Raw genomic sequence first — 10,551 nt, forward strand, 5'->3', positions numbered from 1 at the left:
CCAACTCTCAGAAATTATTAAGGGAAAGGTTACACAAAAATTAGTTCCTAGAAAATATTGATGTCAAATTCTTGATTCCAATGAATGTTAGCCTGTTTGTAAAAAGTTCTATGTAGTTGTTGGTTAAGGATGTTTTTTTGTTCGTTTGTTTGGTTGGTTTTTTTGGCGGAACCGGGGATTGAACTCAGGCCCTTGCACTTGCCAGGCAAGCACTTATTCTACTCAGTTATCTCCCAAGTCCTCCGGTTAAGGATCTTAACATGAGGCAAATTTTCTGAATTTTCTGAATGAATCCTAAATGCTGAGATAAATGTCTTTTGAGAAACAGGCAGAGGAAGATTGGACATAAAGAAGAGGAGATGGCCATGTAAAAATGAAGGCCGAGACAGGAATGAGCTAGCCACAGGCTCAAGAATGTCAGCAGCTACCTGATGCTGGAAAAGGCAAGACACAGATCCTCCCCTAGGGCCTCTGGAGGAGACACCTTGATTTTGCATGTTTGTCCTCTGGAATTGAGAGAGAATAGAATTGCATTGTTTTAAACCACCATTTTTTATTTTTTTTATTTATTTATTTTTTGTGAAACCGGGGATTGAACTCAGGCCCTTGTGCTTGCCAGGCAAGCACTTAATCTACTGAGCTATCTCCCTGGCCCCTCAAAACCACCATGTTTGTAGTAATTTGTTACAATATCCCCCAGGCAACTAAAGCAACATATCCTGTTTTGCTTTATCCATTAATGCTCCTTAGGCTGCAGGGTTTAGATGGGAGGGAGCGGGGAAGAAGGTTATGATTCACTAAATGGTCAGCAGATGGCAGTGCTGTGCAGAAAATAGCACGTGTACCAGTTCCGCCAGTTCCCGGGCTCTCCTTTATGTAAGTCCTTCCTTGTTATTCCTCCAACCCAAAGAATCAGAATCTATTTTCTACCTGAAAAAGTAGAAAGTTTCAGTCATTACTCTTATATTTTATGCCTATTTTGCAGTAATAATTTATCCAGATTTCAATATACCTATATTACTCTTATATTCTTAAATGGCTTTAAGGAAAAGCAATACATTACTGACCTATCTTTATGTTTATTGGTAGAATGATTATATCGGTTTAACGAGCTACCCATAATGAAGGAATCAAGTGAGATAATAGATTTAAAAGTTCTTTATAAACAGTAATACACAATAGATCTGTAAAATTACATTTTTTTCCTGTATTTTAGGGAAGGGTCTATAGAGTGTTCAGGGTCTCACTACTAGGTCAGACTCATAGTGATTCTCCTGTTTACAGCCTCCCAAGTGCTGGGATTACAGGGGGATGGCACCATGCCCAGTCTTACATTGTTGTTACCGTCCTTTTAAAAATATTACAAGCAAAGAAAACCAAAAAATATTTAATGATTTCATTTTGATCACTGTGTCACCGAAGAGGAGTTAATATTTGAAGCTAGGAGAACCTTCATAGAGCTTCCTTGGTGTCGGTGTTTGCTTAACCCAGTTCAAACTTTAATGTGCATAGGAATCACCTGGGGTTCTTGTGACCAAGTAACCTCTGGTTTAGTAGACCTGGCATGGGTCTCAGAGGCTGCATTGCTGACAAGTTTCTGCTCATGAGGTGTTCCACAGACCTAATGCTGTAGGTTTGTAGAACACCTCATGAGCAGAAAGAAATTATTTTGGTTCTGCATCTAAACCATAATCACTAATCCTATTATAAAGAACAAATGTGTGGTTGTAAGGAAATATGTTCACTGTGAGTAGGGACAGTACCACTTTCCATAAAAACAAAATTGGCACTAAAATTCTGATTTGGAAGGTGAACTTGAAATCATCCAGGTGAGTACCATATAAATAATTCCTAACAGAAGTTTCTATCACTCTTTTTCAGCATTCAAAGGAAAGAAATTTTCAGTTCTTTTTAATAAATTAAAGCACCGTATATTCTATTACTGGAAGGGAAATTTATCTTTTCTTTATCTAATTATTTCTGTTAGAATGTTATCTTCTGGAGCTGGCCCAATAGCTCAGCAGATTAAAGCACCTGCAAGCAGGCGCAGGGGCCAGGGGTTTGATCTCTGGGCCTGCCATGCTGGCTCCGCCCCCTGGGCAAGCTGAGATGGCAATTGAGACGGGGCATGGTGGCGCATGCCTGTAATCCCAGCACTTGGGAGGTTGTAAACAGGAGAATCACTATGAGTCCGATCTAGTAGTGAGACCCTGAACACTCTATAGACCCTTCTCTAAAATACACAAAATAAAAATTAAAAATTAAAAGAAGAATGTCATCTTCTTTTTTACTTTATATTGTTTGAAGGAAAATAACTAGACTCATTTCCAAATATCCTTTTCTACACTTATGCTTCCAAATGCATCATTAAAACAAGACTGGAGTAATTTTACCTGGAGTAATCTTCCTGTGCCCTGGCTAAATATTTGATACATATAAAGATGTGATCCATACCTTTCTGTAATGGGCATGCCTTGAATTCCAGCTCTACCTTTTCTAAGACTAAAACAAGAATGACACCAGCACTTCTTTTCTTAGACCACCTCAGGATCTGGAAATATCATTTCCTCAACAATCATTCCTTTAATGGAATTACTAATATGTTCTCCGGGAAAATCGCCACTGGTGTAGTGTGTGGGAATCTAAGTTGGGAGGGGCAAAGCTGACACTCTTCTTGCTGATAGTTACAAGGAAGCAGAGGTTCATGGGCACACGATCACTGCTGTCACATAGGGTCCCACATGCAGAAAGTCCACATATTTGATTTAATACTCTGCCATCTCTGCCTTGAAAGTCCGAATGAGGGGGGGAACTACCCACTCGAGGCCCCCCTCCTGTCCCTCTCTCGGGACAAGAGCTTTCTTTCTCTCAATAAATATATTCTGCTCATAAAAAAAGAAAGTCTGGATGATGTTTGAACACGTGGCTCCATGTTTACATGTTACACTGGGCCAAGGAAACTATGTAACCCATCCTGAAGACATAGACAGACATGCTGTTCATCTGGTTTCTTAGAGGATAAATATAAATTTTAGACTGTAGTCCAGTGTAATTGCCTCATTCTGTCAAAATGCAAACCAGTTCAAGTAATTATTTACCTTTCCCCAAGAAGGGCTACAAACATGTCACCTATGTGCACTTTGCTACTAGGCTATAGCCATCACCATCTTCATGCATTGGGTGCCTCATGTCACACATTGTAGTTTCAAAGAATCCAAGATGGCCATTGATCCACATTCTGCCCAGTGGTCCGAGTCTTTTTAAGTGTTAATTATGTTATGTTAGTTATGTTAGCTCTTAGGTTATGGTTTTTCCCATGTCATGAACAGATTGATAAGAATAAGAAGAAAACTATACCTTCTCCTGTCCAAAAGGAATGTTTTTACACTAACATTGTTTGCATGCAACTTCCTCTCTTCTGCTTGTGTGCAAGGAGGGGAGAGAAGAGAGCACCTGTAGGGAAGTCAGGGGGCTGTGACTGCAGCAACCAGAAAGGAACAGAGGCTTGTGGTTTCTTTCAATGGTGGGCACCAAAGACCCACTCCATCCCAAGGAAGCTGACAGGACTTCAGGAAATAATGGTTATGACCAATTTGAGCAAAAATTCAGAGCCAAGAATCACTCAGAAATAATAAATCCCTCCAACTCCAGGGATCCACTCTGAACAATAGTCATACAAATGGTAATCAATCTGGACCAAAGACTGGAGAAACAGTTATACCTATCTTCTTTATTATGAAAGATTACTAGATTGCTTATAGACTGGAAGTCAGAAACTTAGTTCTCTTTCCCATCTTGCAAGGTGGTGGGTGAAAAAACTGAGAAGCCAGACGCTAAAGAGAAGAAACCTGAAGCCAAGAAGGCTTCTGCCAGTGGTACTGGTAAAAAGGTTAAGGTGAAGTCAAAAAAGTCCAAGAAGGGGCAGCCCCACTGCAGCCAAAATCCTGTCCTGCTTAAAGGAATTGGTAGATACTCCCAATCTGCTATCTATTCCAGAAAGTCTTTATACAAGAGAAAGTACACAGCTGCTAAATCAAAGGTTGAGAAGAAAGTTCTTGCTACGATCACAAAACCCGTTGGTGGGAACAAGAATGGAGGTAGCCAGGTGGTTAAGCTTCAAAAAATGCCTAGATACTACCCTACTGAAGATGTGCCACAAAAGCTGTTGAGCCACGGCAAGAAACCCTTCAGTCAGCATGTGAGGAAACTTCGAGCTAGCATCACTCCTGGCACCATCTTGATCATCCTCATTGGGTGTCAAAGAGGCAAGAGAGTGGTCTTCCTGAAGCAGTAGACCAGTGGCTTGCTACTTATGACTGGGCCTCTTAGTCTTGTGTTCCTCTACAAAGAATACACCAGAAATTTGTCATTGCCAGCTCTACAAAAATTGATATCAAGTGCTGGGGAGCTAGCTCAGTAGAATGAGTGCTTACCTGGCAAGCACAGGGTCCTGCATCTCTAACAAAACTAAACAAAAAAAGGGGATACAAAGGAAGGACAATTTTGTATCGGTATATACAAAATAGTTAGGATAGATATACAGCTACTTTCTCTTAATTCAATGAGAAGAAAGATTTGTACTAATAGTTTTTGGACAGGATATCATATCTGCATCTTGTACTATGAATGACCACTAAGAAGATAACAATATGTAATGTATTATTTTTGTATTAATTATTGAAACTGTCTTATTAATTGGTTTTGAAACTGTCTCATTGCTATCTGTTTCTCAATAAAATTAACAGAATTTGGAAAAAAATAAATAAAATTCTCTCTTCAAAAAAAAAAGCACAAGGTCCTGAGTTCAATCCCCGGTACTGCAAAAAAAAAAAAAAAAAAGTAGGAATTTTGGAGCTGGGAAGATAGCTCAGTAGAATAAGTGCTTGCCTGACAAATGCAAGGGCCTGAGTTCAATGCCCCATTCTGCCAAAAAAAAAAAAAAATTGATATAAGCCATGTGAAAATCTGCAAACACCTCACTGATGCTTACTTCAAAAAGAAGAAGCTGGGGCTGGGGAGATGGCTCAGTGGAATAAGCGCTTCCCTGGCAAGCACAAGGGCATGAGTTCAATCCCCAGTTCCGCAAAAAAAAAAGAAGAAGAAGCTGCGAAAACACAGACACCAGGAAGGCAAGATCTTCAACACCGAGAAAAAGAGATACCAGGTTTCAGAGCAGCGCAAGGTGGATCAGGAAGCGGTGGACTCACAGATTTTAGCAAAAATCAAAGCTGTTCCTCAGCTCTGGGGCTACCTGCAATCCGTTCTTGCTCTGACAAATGGAATTTATCTTCATAAATTAGTGTTCTAAATTTCTAAGAACCTAATTAAATAACTGATAACATTAAAAAAAAGAAAGATTACTAGACGCTAATAGGTATGGGTGGAAAACCCAGTAATGATTGATGTTAAATTTTCCCTCAGCCTATTAAAGCAGGGCCTAAAAAATCAGACTGTCATTTGATTTAAAGATAATTAAGGGAAATGATAGCTCTGGCATGTCCCATGGTTTGTGTCTAGATGTTTCCCAAAGCCTTATAAGGTCACAGATGTTTTTCAGAGGTGGCTGAATTTAGAGTGTGCAGTTGATTCATAATGTAATGCAGGGATTAACAGTGGGTGATTATTGGGTCAGTCCACTGACAGGATTGGTGCCACCCTCATCCCTGTAGACTGGGTACAACATAAGGGACAGAAAGAGGCTTAACTTATACTTTCTTGTTGATTTTGTTATCTTCCACAGCCTTCAACTGTTACCCCTCTACCATACCTCACCCCACCTTGAAGTAAACTGATTGTGGACTAAAACCTCTTCAAATTGTGAGGTAAATAAACCTTTCCCATGTAATTAACATGGGGTGTCATGTATTTTGTCTCAGCAATGAGAGAAAAGTACCTAAGACCTGGTTGCAAATTATTTCCTACAACAATGTAGTATTTAACACACAAACCTCTAGCTAATGAGCCACAATTTCCCACACAAATACCCTTAGATTTTGTTGCAAACAAGTCATGTCCAACCATGCCAACCTTTCCACATACAGGAGAGCCATTTATATTATGACACAGCTGGTTAGGGCCCCAAAGACATCTGGTTATCCCAGTCAATAAAAAATCAGGGTCTCTCCCTCAAAGCTTCTCCAGAATATTGGAGATAAGGAAAAAATAAAGAAGGAATCCAGCAACAAAAACAAAACCTTCCTAGAGAAAGAACAAGAAAAAGGCAGTGTTGGTACCTCACTACTCCCACAGTAGACTGATCTTGTGTGAATCCTTATGGTCCGTCCTGCTGTAGGAATTTGTAATATGTTTCCTAAAAGAAATTCCTATCTACAAGATATTGTAGTGCTTTTGCCTAATACCAGAGCCATGTAGAGTGTTGCTTCCAACAGGCATTGCTCTTATATAACACTGGTTTGTGTCTGGTGGTTGAAACACGCAGCCATTGGAGGCTACACAGCTATGTTAAAAATAGCTATTAAAAACTGATCTATGAAGTCTGTTTTGCCCCCGCTGAGTGTTGATTTCCATAACTCTCTGCCAGCTCATCAAAGTTGCTTACCACCAAGTGAATTGAAGGTTCTGAACTAGGACTTTGCTAGCTCTTATGCTCTGAATTACAGAGAAATTTGACTTTTGGAATCTTTCCCCCTAAAGCTGATAACTACAAAAACAACTTAGTTTACTGCTTTGAGAATGGAACTCAAAGTCTCACATATGTGAGGTAACTACTCTACCCTCAACCACATCCCCAGTCCTCTTTTTGTTGTCATTTTCATGAAACAAGATCTAACAATATGCTGCATACAAGGAACATATTTTGATCAAAAAGAAATTAAGACTGAAATTCAAAGGATGGAAAATAATATTCCATGTAATGGGAACCTGGAAAAGCAGGGGTAGCTATTCTATTTACAGACAGTGTAAACTTCAAGCCAAAACAGATTAAAAGAGATAAAGAAGGTCACTACATTCTTTTTTTTTAATTTTATTTATTTATTTATTTGTGTGTGTGTGTGTGTGTGTGTGGCCAGCTCAGCCCACCAGGGGGCGGGGCTGGCTGGCATGTGGTGCTGGGGGATTGAACCGCGGTCCCTGGGCTTTGCTAAGCTTGTTCTAAGTAGGTGCTTTAGACCACTGAGCCATCTCACCAGCCCCTGGTTTCTTTTTTTTTTTTTTTGCCGGACCGGGGATTGAACTCAGGCCCTTGTGCTTGCCAGGGAAGCGCTTATTCCACTGAGCCATCTCCCCAGCCCCCCTAAAATTCATTCTTCGGTTTTAGATTTTTGTTTCCAGAACCGGGGATTGAACTCAGGCCCTTGCGCTTGCCAGGGAAGCGCTTCTTCCACTGAGTCATCTCCCTGGCTCCTACATTCTTGTTAAGAGAAAACTCCAGGGCCAGGGAGATAGCTCAGTGGCATAAGTGCTTCCCTGGCAAGCACAAGGGCCTGAGTTCAATCCCTAGTTCCACAAAACAAAAAGAGAAAACTTCAGGAAGAAGAGATATAATAAATATATATAAACAATGTACAAGAGCACCCAACTATATAAAAAATATTAATGGACATTAAATATCAAATAAGCACTAACAAAATTGTAATGATGGACCTTAACACCTCTTTGTCACAAATAATCCAACTAGACAAAATATCAGTAAAGAAATATCATAACTGAACCAAACCTATGAACAAATATACTTAGTAGGCATTTACAGAGTGTTCCACCTAACAACATCATAATACAGGTTCTTCTCAGCTGCATACAGGATGTTCTCTAAAACAGACCATATACTAGCCATTGAACATGGTTATGTAAATGCAAGAGAACTGAAAGTGTTCCATGCATATGATCTCACAATAATGCAAATGAAATTGGAAATCATTGACAAAAGAAACTGCAAAAATTCCACAAACACATGGAAATTAAATGACTCCCCCTAAAAAAACAATGGGTAAAAGATGAAATTAAGGAAGAAATTCAGCAATATTACAGTCAAACGAAAATGCAGATTCAACTTAGTGGAGCCTGTGTGGTGCAATGAAATCAATACACAGAGGGAAATTTATAGTGGTGAATTCTAACATAAGGTAAACAAAAGGAGTGCAAATAAACAAACTTATACTGTCCCTGAAACTTCTAAGCAAAGAACAGCAATTTAAGCCCAAAGAATGCAGAGAATTATAAATAACAGAGCAGAAATTAATGCAATGTAGACTAAGAAAGCCATACAAAGAATTAATGAATTGAAAAAATAATTATTAAAGAATAAATAAAATTGATAAACCTCTGGACAACCTTATCCAAAAGAAAGGGAAAAGGAAAAGGAAAATTCATTCAATAAGGAATGAAAATGTTGAAATCACTATCTGTCCAGTGGACATTCAGATCACAGTGGACATCAATGTAACTTTTAAAATATTTACTCTTACCGGATGAAATATACAAAAGAAATGGACAGATTCCTAGATACATATAAATTAGCAAAGCTAAAACAAGAAGATAATAAAAATTTTGAATAACCCAATATCAGTCAATGAAAATGTAATAAAAGAAAAACCTTACCAACAAAGATCCCAGGACCTGATGGATTCAGAGATGAATTCTATAAGAAATTTAGAGAACATTTAGCACCAATACTCTTCAAACTCTTTAATGAAATAGATTGTTTGTTTGTTTGTTTGTTTGTTTTTTGTGGAACCGAGGATTGAACTCAGGCCGTTATGCTTGCCAGGCAAGCGCTTATTCTACTGAGCTATCTCCCTGGCCCCTCTTTAATGAAATTGAAAGAGATGCAATTTTCCATAACTCATTCCTGGAGGCAAGTGTTATCCTGATACCAAAACCAGAGAAAGACCCAGCCAAAATGAAAACTACAGGGTAATCTCTCTAGTAAACATAGATGCAAAAGTCCTCAATGAAATATGAGCAAACAGAATGCAATCAAGATTAAAGAGCATGAGCAAGTGCAATTCATCCAGGAGTGGTTGAATGTAGTCAAAATAATAAACGTAATACACCATATTAACAGAGCCAAAGACAAAAATCACATGATTATGTCAATAGATGCAGAAAAATCTTTTGATAAAGTCCAACACTCATTCATGATGAAAATTCTACAGAAAATCAAAATAGATGGTTATCCTTCAATCTAATAAAACTGATCTATGACAAACCAATAACCAACATTGTACTAATTGGACAAAAGCTGAAACTTTCCACTTTAAAACTGGGAACAAGACAATGATGTACACTATCACCATTCCTATGCAATATATTTCTGGTAACATTAACCAGAGCAATTAGACAAGGGAAAGAAATAAGGATAGGAAAGGAAAATGTTAAATTATTATTTGAAGATGACATGCTCTCTACGTAGAAGACCAAAAAAACTCCACCAAAAGACTTATAGATTTAATAAGCAAATTCACTAGCATAGCTAGGTACAAATTCAAAACTCAAAATTCAACAGCATTCTGTACAGAAATAATAATCTCACTGACAGACAAATTAGAGAAACAACACCCTTCACAATATCATTCACTAAAATGAAATTCTTAGGTATTGATTTAACAAAGGAAGTAAAAGATCTATACATTGAAAATTACAATATTTTGGAAAAAGTAATTGAGAATGATTTCAGAAAATGAAAAGACATTTCTTACCCATGGATAGGAAAAACCAACATTGTGAGAATAGTCATACTGCCAAATCTGTTATACAGATTTAATGCAATCCTAATCAAAATACCATTAGCATACCTCACAGATATAGAGAAAACATTGCTAAAATTCATCTGGAACCAGAAAAGACCTAGAATTGCCAAAGTAATCTCAGGCAACAAAGGCACGGTAGGAGGCATCAAAATCCCTGACTTGTAATTATGCTACAAAGCTACTGTTATAGAATGAGTATGGTACTGGGAAAGGAAAAGACCTGAGGATCAATGGAACAAATTTTTTCTTTTTCTCTTCTTTTTCTTTTCCTTTCTTCTTTTTTTCTTTTTTTCTTTTTCTTTTTTGTACCAAGGATTGAACTCAGGACCTTGTACTTGCCAGGCAGACACTTATGCCGATGAGCTAATCCCCAGCCCAAAAGAATAGAATTGATGATGCAGACAGAACTAAAAAACCACAGAGCCACGTGGACTTTCTTTTTGAAGCAGGGTCTCACTATACTATTTAAGCTGGCAGGGAGGCGGTGAGATAGCTCAGTGGACTAAGTGCCTGCTTAGGCAAGCACAGAGACCAGAGTTTGATCCCCAGCAACACATGCCATGCCAGTCCCACCTCCAGGTGCACTGAGCTGGCCACCAAGACCAGGCATGATGGCACACACCTGTAATCCCAGCCCTGCCTGGGGAGACTGAAAATTGGAGGATAACTATCAGTCTGAGCTGCATAGTGAGACCCTGTACCAAATACATTTTTTTCCAAATGTTTCAAAAAAAATTCAGGCTGGTCTTGAACTCACTTTGTAGCCCAACCTGGCCTTGAACTTGCAGTGATCCTTCTACCTCATCCTCCTGAGTGCTAGCATAACAGGCATCTCCCCAGC

The sequence above is a fragment of the Octodon degus genome, unplaced genomic scaffold (genome assembly GCF_000260255.1).
Source record: "Octodon degus isolate 3935 unplaced genomic scaffold, OctDeg1.0 scaffold00353, whole genome shotgun sequence".
In the NCBI taxonomy this organism is placed as follows: Eukaryota; Metazoa; Chordata; class Mammalia; order Rodentia; family Octodontidae; genus Octodon; species Octodon degus.